The 12,785-nt window shown below is 41.0% G+C and overlaps 1 long non-coding RNA gene across 1 annotated transcript; it reads left to right on the forward strand.

Annotated features, from left to right (window-relative positions):
- The first annotated feature begins 295 nt into the window (after positions 1 to 295).
- LOC104911645 lies at positions 296 to 11,968 on the forward strand. The gene is made up of 3 exons (XR_004160296.1): positions 296 to 843; positions 4,116 to 4,188; positions 5,815 to 11,968. It is a non-coding gene; the product is annotated as an uncharacterized LOC104911645 (long non-coding RNA).
- The last annotated feature ends 817 nt before the right edge of the window (positions 11,969 to 12,785 follow it).

The following is a 12,785-nucleotide window of genomic DNA, read 5'->3' on the forward strand; positions in this document are numbered from 1 at the left end:
TAAAGAAGGTGAAGTAGCTGATGAGTAGAATTCTGGGATCATTTTACTATCATAAAATGGTAAGAAGTGACTGCAAATGTTCTTCATGAAAAATAAATAGAAGACTTGTGTTTCTTGTTCCTTGTTCTACTTGAGTGGAGGAAATCCCAATTCACAGCGGCAGGCATGAGATAAGGGCCAAAACCCCAGCCTTTGATCCTTCAGTAGGCTGGCTCCTCCTTGCAGGGAGACTTAACAATTATTGTATACTTGTCAACTAGTGGTTAAAGGCCTGAACAGCAGCAGTGCACTGCTGTGTCCTTAGTGACATTCAACTATTAAGGTTTGTCAGGTGCTTCTTCTGGACCATTACTAACATCTTCTTATTTTCTATATTGGTAAAGCTATCTAGAGGCTAAAGTGATTATTTTCCTTAATGAGTATTGAGATATTGATGTTTAGTACAGCAAGTCTGTAGTAACAGTATTAAGCCATTGAACCAGCTAATTTAAAGTTTGATCAAAGAGCTTTTCTTGGTGAAGTGGAGCAGTAATATCTCAGTTAAAAATCACCATACAAGGCCATGTATTACAAAGACCACCACTCACATGAGTAAGGAGCCTCAATTATATAATCTGCTCTCTCATCCATGCATGCCTCTGTCAAAGTTCATTAATTTGGTAATGAAAGAAAATAAGTGTATAATCCCATGGTTTTTAACAGATCACAGAACCAAGAACAAGCGCTGATGGAGGGTGTGTGCAAAACCTGGAAGTTTTGCAGAAGGATTTCCTGGGTTGCCACCATGAGAGCAGCAGAAGTTCAGAGATCATAATGACAGAACTAATAATGTGCTTCCATATGGTATGTGCCTATATACTATTTGGCTCTGCTGTTATCTCTTCTCTTCCTGTGGTGTTATTGGTCAAGTAGAAAACAAGCTGCCTCATCATCCAGAAATATCTGCAACATCAAAACTGAGACAGGGTCTCCATTTACGATAGTGCTAATGAGGAATGACATGCACAACATTTTCATGTGCAGAATAACTTGTTCACTAGAGATCCATGACTCAGTGCATAACTTTGCTATAGAGAAACTTTGTATTAGTGTTAACTAAGCCTTTGTGATTTTCACAAAACATGAAACAGCTACCATCAATAATGCCACATTGTGCTTACCAAAACCAGAAACAGAAATCCTTCTCCTTTTTGTATATTTAAGAACACACTGCTTATAACAACTCTATGTGCTTATAGCTGTTGTCTGCATCTTGACACTCGCAGTGGTTGGCTACATTAAATTTCTTTTGTAGGTTTTATTGTGGTTTGTTTGATCGTGATTGTTTTTGTTCAGATGTGGTGCTCACTGATTTGGAGATATCTGTAAATTCCTGACTGGAACTGATTTTACTCAGAGTGCTCGACTGAGGCAGCAATTCATTTGCAGCTATTAAATTCATTCTTTTAAAATAATTAAATTGTGATGTTGAAATTGAGATTTTACTGTTAGATACCTTGACCTAGATGGTTGCTGTGCTCCTTAAATCTTTATAGGGTGTAATGAATATGAGATAAAACAAAGCTGCCAGGTTTTGTGTATGAATTGAGAATATAATCTGCCACAGAAGCCACCTTTGCACAGTAACAGCAATAAGCTGTCTCTAATTGAGATGAGCAGAAGCTAAGCAAAGCTGTTTATCCATCTCTCTTCAGTGTGGTATTCTGCAGGTGAAAGACACAAAGAATCCCAAATATTCTTTAAATAAAAAGAGACAATGCCTGATAACTGTGAGGATGAGGCTTATCAAAAGCTAGGTGGCAACAGGACCTTCTGTCCATAAAGTATTTGCTGCTTGATGGTCTCTGTGTCAAGAACTGTGGGAAGCACAGAACATAAAAAAACAGGCCTGAAAAATATGCGTCTCTTGGATATATGTCCATCACTTTGGAGAAAGACAGAAGGTTCACATTTGAAAAGCAAAAGTTCTCTGGTTCTCTGGCAGATGATGATTTGCTGCAGGAAAGCAGCCTTACCCATCAAAGTACTCCTGATAGCAGTGTGATGGTTTACTACAAAGACCATTGCTCTCCAGTTCCAGAGACTTCAATAGTTACTTGATACAGCTATTAAGACTTGCATGATGCATAGGTAGGAGCAGAAGTACTTTTGAAGAGATGAAATCTTGCTGTAGAGGCCTCTTTTTTTGATAGCTGTTCCAGAGCTGAAGCCTAGTGTCTTTTTCTAATTCATGATTTAACTTTTACATCTAGCAGCATGTAGCAAAGTCTGCAATTATAAGTTCATTCCCTGTCATGCTCATCATCATGCTTTTATTATCTCCTGTATTACAGGATTAGCCTGGTTAATAGCACTGAAGTGACCTACCTCCTCTCTTCATTTGTGCTTTTAAGTACTACATCCCGGTTTTCAGATAAAGAATGGAAAGAAGGAAATAGGGTAGACTGATTTCGGTAGCCAGTATTGTCCTAAAACACAACTTAGTCTAGAAAAAGCAGTTTTTCTTAAGTATACCAAATAGAGGCATGACTAGTGTAGTCCTCTAAATTACTTGTCTTTTGAGAACAGTAGTAAAATAAAGAGTTAACTGGCCTGAACAGCAAATTTAAACACCTAACCTCTGACTTTAATCTGAAGCTCAGCTTATCCTCATACAATTCTGTGATCTCTTACACTTGCTTTCATTCAGAATAAGAAATAAGTTATCACCAAGACAAAAATACTATTGGCAGGTATGTGGCCATCAGAGAACATATTTATGTTCTGCATCTATGTTCCTCAAATACTGTAGCTAATAAGGAAGATCAATTCCCCTTTTTCAGCTTCATCATGAAGCTGCTGCTTGTTATATAAGATGAGGACTGCACAGTTTAGTATTTTTTTAGATAAGCTTGCCCTTCTAAAGAACCACAAGGCAAAATTAGAATTATTACTGGAAATCTAGTAGTTTGGCAAGAAAAGCTACAAGAGTTTAAGTCGATACAAAAATAATGTGAGTATCCTGTATACTTCTCTGAACTCTTAACTGTCTAATAATTAAAACCTCATGTGCTTGGTGGGAGCAGAAATGATAACTTGTAACACAGATTATAGAAAAAACAGCTTGTCTTCCCTCTAAACCATAAAACATGCCAATATAATCTTTGAAGCATGAAATATGCATAAGCTTTTTTATTTTATGTATTGCTTACTCTTCTTATGCTACAATTAATATGCCTTAGTCATATTTATTTAACATTACTGATCCCTTAATCTTGCATTCCAGTGTCACCAGTGTCGGCCTGTTAAAGGTTAATAGCATCTTGAAAACACAACCTGACTTCATTAACCTCTTGTAAAGATGCTTAATGTTAAAATATGCAATTACCTATTTTCGGACCTAAAGTGGTGATACACTTTATGCTTTATTGCTCTTAACATTCTATTATCAGAGACAATTCACTCTTTCTTATAGTAAAAGAAATCATTATATATTTATTTGACTCTTGGTTCTAAGGGCCAGGTACTCTTATGTTTATTAACGAAGCAAACAAAATGCTCTCTGAACCTCATCTACTTTCTCATTAGGGGTATCTATTAGCCTTTACTGCTAAGACCAATAACCAATAACTACCAAGACCAATAACATTCCCACATCCTCAAAGAGGCCAAAGCTAGGCAGCTCCCCAGGTTTCTTGCTAATATTCAGGAGAGGTTTCCTGTCCCATAGTACATTGTCCTGAATAATTGGTCCCAGCCACCCACTTTGGCCTCTTAATAACGTTAAAGGTTTTATGATCTAATAACAGAAATTAATAAAATAAGCTTGATACCAATTTCTGCCTAGGGCTTTCTTTCTTTCCCTAATGAAGCACTCTGCACCAGTGGAGAAGATGATTGCTTTTCTAGCAGTAATATTCTTCCTGGGCATCTTTTCAACAGAGTGTTGTAGAGTTCATTGCTGTGCTCTGAATTCCTCTTATTTATCTAGGGACTTCATTTTTTTTGTTTTGTTAACTTGTTTTTCTTTTATTTATTGTAAGACTTTAGCTCTAGGCCAAAATCATATATATATAAAGAAAATTGCGTGGGTTTTATTTCTCAAGGTAATTTTACTTTATTAATTTTTGGTACAGATGGAATCCCAAGGAAGCTCATTATTTGGTGGGTTGAAAGGAAGAAGCAATAGGTAAAGAAGCACCACCACAGGTAGGATGGAAAGCTTCTTCAAGGAGCTTTAGACTGAACTTAGAGAGGCAACCAATGTAGACAAGAACAGGGTTTCTTGGTAGGTGCAATTCTCCAGACTTCCCTGAGATGTTTGTTTTTTGCTTAATCTGGAAGAATAATATGCTGACATGTTTCTTTGTAGTGGAGCTATGAGCCTGATCTCAGGAATGGAACCCTAGTTCTGTTCCCCGTATGCAGTAGGGAGCACACAAGCACTGGTATTTTTGTGCACCTAATTCTGTGTTTGCTCCTTTTGTTTCCTAGTGGTTGATGATAAGAAGGCTTTTTTTCTCTCTTGCATTGGCCACGAAGTTTGCAGCTGACGCTTTTGTGAAAGAGTGAAACTTCCAGTGGAGTAGTGCATGTGCACGTTTCTGGATGTCATTCTCCAAGTGAGAAATCAGGGCACTGCTCCCATTGTTTTCTCCCATTTCCCTCAGTGTTCATATAATGATCCAGAATAGCTCAGGATGATCAGGGGTCAACCACCAAGCTCTGACAAAGGTACTGACACAGACCTCACCAATCTGTCCTAGCCAGTGATTGTTAAGTGTGAAAGGCAGAGATTGCTGCCAATTCTAAGCAGGACAAACAAATAGTTGAGAGTATAATTTCAAATATAAACCTTGGTTAGAAAACCTTTCTTTGCATGCTGATCTCACAAAAAAGCTTCAAGATTGAGACACAAGAAGTAAGAGCAGATAATCCTACATCTTCCACTCCCCTTTCCAAAGGCATCAAGCCTTCTGTGGATGTCTCCAAATGGATCCAGATAATCTCTATAAAGCTGAGCAGGCAGTTAACTGGTGCTTGCAGCCAGGCAGAGAAAAGGCTGGCTGTTCTCTTCCAGACTTTCACAGCTGCACAGAGCATAGTGTCTCCCTGTACCACCTAGTGAATTTATGACATAACTAACTGTCACCAGGGAAACCCAGAAACTACAAATCTGGACCTTGGCAGCAAAATATAAGGGAGAAATATTTTGCTCTTTAGGGGTTCAAAAAGGAAAGCTGAAACAAACATCCTAAACATCTTTGAATTGGAACAAATTGGGATAGGTTGGGATAGGTTAATTATTCCAAAACATACAGTTATAGCTGTGAAAGTGCCAGTGTTGTCCCTATTATGTCACTCAGAAAACAAACATGGAAGATCAAGTGCAGAACCTCTAACTTCATGTATCTGAACATATACCTCAGACATTAGATCATTACTGCTGTCCTATAAGTTCAGCTCTGACCAGTGCATATTCCTTATAGTTCTGGTAAATTTTGTGCAAGTACCACTGCTGTTATGTTGACATGTACTTTTTATAGCTTTTAAAAACTTTTTTGTGAGAACTCATGCCTTTAGACACGTGTTTTATATCTTCTAAGTGCTTGAGATTTTTGAAGTTGTGGAAATAACATTTTTGTCTTTTAGTAACATTAACTGACATTTTATTTACGTTCCACAGTTAAATGAAAACAGCGTGTTTTAAGTTTATTTTTACTGAACTATTAAGTAGTTGAGAGACAGCTAATATTAGCTCTTACATGGGCCTGTCTGATTTCACTCACACTGCACATCACGTACAAGCTTGATATGTACTTGTGTCGCCTACAGGTGCTTGCATCCATACTGCAAAGTCACATGGAACAGGAACTGACCTCAGCTCTGGAATCACCAGTTATTTTTTTCTCCGTGCACACCTACAAGACCAAGTATGTGGCTGTACTTCCACCTGGAGATCTCCAGATGTGGGGGAGATCTGATGCCTGCATGGAGGATGAAAGGCCTATGGACTCATCTTATTTTGCTGTCTCCACTAAGTATCCACACTGTCTGGAAAAAAAAATCCCATGTTGATAATCTGGGGTGAAATATATCCATGATGGAGGTTCTTATAGATACTCCGAGCAGTATTTCTAGCACTGCTCCATCACAAGCACAGGAACATGTTTAATCTGATTCACGTCCTCCATCTAAAAAAACAGACAAGACCTGCTCACCAAGTAATAAGTCTGTCTTTATTTAGTTGGTGGCCTTGGTTCCTGGATTTCTGTGCCACAAGAGCAGTTTGAGTACAGTGAGACCCTTGTTATCTGGAAGATTGCTCAATGTTGTGCCTTGTTTCAGTGGGATGATGACCAAGGAAACTATTGAACTATTGCAGGGATATATCATGAGAAAGATGCCCAGTCATCTGCCCACATGCTGTGATGCTGGCTCACATTTCCAAAGCAGAGTTGCAGACAGAAGAGATCATGACAGCTCTGAAGAACTTTGCTATCTATGCAAGTTCCTTTTTTTATCCTTTGTAGTGAGTCACTTTGGAAGGCTCCTTTTTTGGTGCTCTTTAGTTAGACTGCCGATTCCTTTATCTCGCATGCCTGGCTTACCCTGAAACTTGTGACTTGGATGCAACAGTTACTGGGGCTGTTGTCATATTTTTTCTCTCTGGAATGGTTGAAGTGTTATCCTTTCCCTATTTTTAAATTATTATTATTATTAATGAAAATGCTTCTTACAAAGACAGAATTCACTACCTGCAAAAATTGACATACAACCAAGTAGGGTCTGCCACACACTTCGGTCTGGCAGAATGCTATGGAATCTCCATGAAAGCAACAGCATTTTACTTTGAATGGTAAATTCACGGTGATTGTGACCTCTACCATCTTTTCAGAGCTCAGTGTACTTCTGTGGCCTGTGTGTCCATCCCAGTATGGTCTCAAAACGTTCTCCGGATCTACTTCAAAGTACCCACAAGTGATTAGTGGGAACTACTGAGGCCCTGCCTGATCTTATTGGCCTTTAGGAAAATAAAAGAGTAAATGCAGCTTAACAGGGCATACAGGGAAAGAAAGAAAAGGAGCTGCTGTGTCTTGCATCCGTCAGCACAAATGTATTGACTCCTTGATTCAGAAAGAGGGGGATGAAGGGAATGCATTGTAGAGAATCCTTACAGAGTAAGCTAATTCTCTTCCACTTATTTTCATTCTCTTTCTTCTTTGGAGGTAAATGTACACCCAAGCCTGAGAGACATTCAAACAACACATGTATTTATTGAATTCAGCTGCATGGAACACTGTCTCTTGAAGAAAACATTTGTGCAGAGATAGAAAATAGATCATTACATCTAGTAACTGCATTGAGGCAGGCTGGTAATAACAATTTCCTCCCTTCCTTCTGGACTGCAGTGTGATGGGGTTGATGTTAAAACAAACAAACAAACCACCTGATTTCTAAACTGCAAACTAATTGTGATAGACGAAAGCCCCTCTAAAGATAGCACTTGTTCGCTTTCATGGTTTTCTGGTTGTAAGCTGAAAGTCTTAGTTGCTGACTAAAGTTGCAACACAGATAAAGTTTTTAAAGGCCTAATTCATGAATCTAATAACAACACTAAGAGAAGTGAATGTACATTGTCACCTCACTAGTGGATCTAGCTTCACATTTTCCTTGTAAAATAGCTAAGTATCTGGGAGCAAGAAAGTATCTGGGGTAACTTTCAGGATCCAGTGGGTTTACTATTAGGAAAGAAGCCTTTCTACTGCCTTCATTAGGAAGAAAGGGGCACTGTGCGAGAGCTGCTTGTCAAAGCAGAGCCTCATTTTCAGCTCTGCGTCAGAGGATCTGTGCCCAAAAACTGGGGCACATGGGGCTCCTCAGAAAGGAGATACACTGGCTGTGAGCTTGCATGGGCCAGTTGGGAGCTACTGTGCTCCTCAAAAAGGACTTTGCCAGGAAGGGAGAACTTATCATCTAGAATATATTTTGGCTGTACTACACAAGTAAGTCAGTAGTGTGTCCGTACATGCTTATATGAGTACTGGCACTCTTTAAAATGAAAGAGGTAGAGTTGCTTTTTGTCACTCAAGAATTTTTGCTATTCATTTTGCTGGAGCCATGATTTCTCACTAAATCAAAGCCTGAGATGCCCATACAGGCTACTGCAGATTTATAAATCGAAGCCGCAGCCCCCAGTTTCTATGACAACTGGCACCACACCTCTATAGGATCTAGCGCTGCAATCCCGTGACTGCATGTCATTCAGTAGTCACTCATGAGATTGGTTTGTTCTTATTCTTGACAATAAGAGCATCTTGTTTAAAACTGTTTAAAAGCAGGTTACACTGCTGGCTGCCTAGGGCTTCAGCATTTGAGCTTCAAATATTTTGAGACATGCTGATTTGTTTAAGAGCTGCAGTCTTTTCTGGAATGTTTTTAAATCATATAATCATTCCTACTAGTTTTATGGATTCCTAAACTGTTATCTTTTTATGCAGGCACAAATTTAAGTTGACAGTGACTTTCTAGACTTCCACTACAAAGGGCCAACTTACTGTTGATAGAGGAATATTTATCAAATGGCTCTATGATGTCTTGCAAGGGAAGATTTTTCATTAACTCTGATTAGGAAAGCAACCTGCTATGTATGTGTCTTCTGTCAGTTCTTACTATGCCTAGTGTTTGTGGGACTCCTGGTGGTGGGAAGGGGAAGAAAAGAGGAAGAGGAATACAAGAATTGTTTAATAGAGAAAGGAAGATATTTTCACTGAATGTTATGTTTGCCAGTTACTGTTATCTTGCAGCCAACAAAAGCCTCAGTGCTTTAAATCATCTCCCTTACAGGCTGCAGTGTACTGGTGCTTTACTTACATACATACTTCGTACCTCTCCCTAAGAGTGTCAGTGCTGCTTTAGAAGAGCAGCATGAAAAATATTTGCAACAACACCATCTGTGTTTAATTTTCCTTATTTTGGTGTCTGACAAAATCCTATGGTTCAAATGATCAAAAGGAACAAAGGAGAGGTGTTTTTTTGTTTGTTTTTTAAGTCTTTTAAAATTAAAGGTTTTAAAATTAAAACCTTTGAGAGCTTAATTAAAAGTACTGTAAGAAAAATATGCAGTTGACTTACAGCAATTGACTTGAGGTTTACATACTACTGCCAAATCCTGGAATGAAGAATGTTTTAATGTTGAATTGGGACAGGAACAATTGTTTTGTGCATTGTTTATGTTAAAAAAAGAAATACTTAGATTCCATGTAAATACTTAAAAGAAAGTTGTTTGTTTGTTTTGTTTTTTTAATTTGTTAATAATGAACCTGAGTTTTTTATGGACCAGCTGGCAAATGGGATAAGTGAAGCTTGGGAAGCAGGTCTGGGCCAGATATAGATGTATCTATGCATGAGGAACAGCCAATGGATGGACATGAGGTCCAGGACAACTTCTAGAGAGACAGTGTGGTTTCGGGGGCTGAGTGGAGAGACTCATTTATATGCACGTATGACTGTGTGTGTGCACATCTCTGTGTATGAGGCAACTTGAGACAAGATGACTCAGGTCAACTACTAAGACTACTGCCTAAGGCCAACTAATGGGATGATCCTTATTGTATGTATATGCATGTTTCCCACAAACATGCCCTCATTCTGATCTGCCATAAAGGGAAATAGGATGAAACTTGTGGTGCTGTTTTTGTTTGTCTGAGTACTGAGTATGGGACAGGAATGGGACAGAAATGGGTTGAAGGAGACCTTAAAGCCCTTCCTGCTCTGCCTGCCCAAGCTGCCCATGACCCTATTCAACCTGGCCTTGAACACCTCCAGGGATGGTGTTTCTTTCTGTGCTGACCCTCATTGCCAGCTATGTGCAACTGATGGGAATACATGCTCAGCCTCCCTACTGCATTCTGCAGGAGACATACTACAGAGACCTAGGCACAGCTTTATTGCATCATTGCATGCATCTTTCCTCATACTGTAGCACACCTAACAGTTGGTTCATTTTTATCCGTTCATTTTTTTTTCCGCCTGCACATCCTTAAACGCCTGTTCTGAGACTGAATCCTCCCCCCGTGCCTGCACGGATCACCTGGGCAGCCTTAGCAAGGGATTTCCGCGGGCACTTTCGCGGGGAGCCCCGCGTTCCGAGAGCACGGTGGGCAGCCCACGGCCGCTGCCTCACCCGCCCTCTGGCGGCGGCGCGCAGCCACGGAGCCGCGGCGGAGCCGCTCTGCGGGCACCCGGGTCGTAATGGGGCGGCTCGCGTTTCATCGGGAGCGGAGCGGCAGCCATCCTGCAGGGCACACCGTGGTAGTTTCTGCTGTTTCTCCACGAGTTGTGATTTTCTAAGGCCAGTGTTATGTTACCCAGTGTTGGTTAGAATTCAGTTAAACAAGACAAAGGGGAACTGTTCAATCTCCACACTTCAGCTCACGCCCTCTCAACATCTGTTTTTCCTGGTAATTATGGTGAGGCTTTGCTGTGCTACCTGCTGCACAGTGTCATGACTCCTAGCAATGAGCAGCACTTGTGTTTTCCAGCTGAGTTGTCTACTTGCATTGAGTTTTATGTGTGTTTTAAATTAGCCCCACTAGCTTCAATGGATAAAATGTTTTTGGTTGCCATGAACAGAAAACAGTAAGAATCAGGTAGCTGAGCTGGATGCAGAATTGGAGTGATGAGAAAAGGTAACTATAGAGACAGGATTTCCCCTGGCACAGAGGAAATAAATTAGCATCATGACTCAATAAACCTGGGCAAAGGTTCCTGCCAGAGATCAATTTCTAAAGTCTCTGTCTATATGACTTTCAACTGATTGTCTAACATGATGGTGCTAGTGGTTTTCAGCTTGAGTACACCACCAAACACAACAGAAGTGACATAATATAATACAGATTGATTCATCCAGCAAGGAGTGCTACCTGGAGGTGAGGCTTAGGGAAGGACCCCAAGGGTTATTAAGGCTAGCTTCCAATAAGTGGCCAGACTCTGAGTTCTCTACCAACTACTACAGCACAAGCCTTTGTGTGATTACACCTCTGTACACTCAGTATGAGCTGAGGGCTCAGAACCTCTGCATTTAATGATCTGCAGAGCCGAAGTGTTGGCACTAAAGCCAAGAAGTCAGGCAGTGCTGGTCTAGAGCAAGAGAGACCCTACATTCAGACTGCAATCACAGGTGTTGTAACAGCTGGGTTCCTCCAGTCATGCAAGTCATGCAGAGCATACATCACATACAATGGGGAATCACAGCTCAGGAAGTTTTGTTGGGGTATTTGTTCTGAGTTTCAAAGACTTGACCAGATTGTGGCAGCGAAGCCCAGTGGAGCCCTACGTTTGACCTGCTAATGTTACAACAAACTCACAAAGCATTGAAGTGACTCAGACTTCTATGCACAAACAAAAAGTTCATTTGTCACATTGTTTCCAAGAGCAAGGCTCTGAGCCCAGACTAGTCAGTTGTCAGGACCACATTCCCAGCACACCATTAACGATCATTTATGATTCCCTTTGGTGCACAAATGCCCCTAACATCAAACGTTTGCCTGATGAGCGGTTGTAGGGTCCTTGCGCCCTGAGCAGAAAAAGTTAGCAAAAGCATATGTATCAGTGAATACTCAGGAAATACACCATCAACACCCCTCATTATGGAAGCTTCTCGCAACAGAGAACACTGGATAGGAGATCTGAGCCTGCTTTGTCTTATCTAGATTACAGGGATAGAGGAAACAGCACGCTGAATTATGCCACATTCAAATGAGCAAAACCTGCAGAAAGGCTACGCATGCCTAAACGAATGAACAGCCAGCCTGCCACAGCTCCTTGCTGCTCTCAGTGCCTGGGCTGTGTTAGTGCACTGCTGCGCATCAACATCAACCACACTGTGACACAAAAACAAACGCAGCACCTCCAAACCCTATAACCAAATGAGCAAAATGCAGTTAGGATAAAATATTGTAATAAAACCGCACTGGTTCTTACCAAGAGATGCTTCTTACAGCAGACCTGGTCTGGAGGAACAGCTCTTGAATTGTGTGGAAGCAGAGGAGATCTAGAAGCCAAGAAACAAGGTCTTTTCTTGTCTGTAGAGTGATAAAGCCATACACGTGTGCTGTGAGGACACCGGGAGGTTAATGTTCGCAGGGTAAAACCTGGGGTAAAAAGCCAGCCTATAGCTGGAGGCAGTCACAGGTGGTAATACAGCAGCATTAACCAGAATGTATGCCCACCTTTCCACTTCTACCATCTGTGCAGGCTATCCAGTCCCACTACATGCCCATACAGCACAACGCAGGAGCACTGCAGCACTCTGATTCACTTGCAGTGGGTTTACATGAGAAAGGCAGGTCCTGCTGTCACGGACATCACAGGTCCGTGTTCAGAGAAACGATTTTCAGGCTTTTCCACCAGTCTAAGAGAAAATCTTTGTCCCTTTTTTACAACTTTGCCATTGTCTAGGTGTAACTGGCATAGATAACGCTGAACTTATAATTATGCTGCATAGTTATCAGGTGATGTCTTTTACTGCTTCAGGGAACAACGGATTCACCTGTAGCTTCTTCAAAGGCAGTGGTGCAGTGGTGTCTTGTAAAAGAAAGTTAGCTGAGGTGGTGCTGGAACCGAGCAAACACAATTACTGTCCGGATTCTGCTGTGCGGAGTTCCTCTGTGTTGTGTGTGGTTCAGGGGGCAGCCGCAGTCCTCAGGCAGCTCATGTTTTCTCGTGGCAAATCGCGCAGCTCGGCACGGGTCGCCTCACGGGGGGGCAGCGCAGGGACGCAGACCTCAGCCGCCCTCTGAGAA

Source organism: Meleagris gallopavo, chromosome 7 (assembly GCF_000146605.3).
Source record: "Meleagris gallopavo isolate NT-WF06-2002-E0010 breed Aviagen turkey brand Nicholas breeding stock chromosome 7, Turkey_5.1, whole genome shotgun sequence".
Classification (NCBI taxonomy): domain Eukaryota; kingdom Metazoa; phylum Chordata; class Aves; order Galliformes; family Phasianidae; genus Meleagris; species Meleagris gallopavo.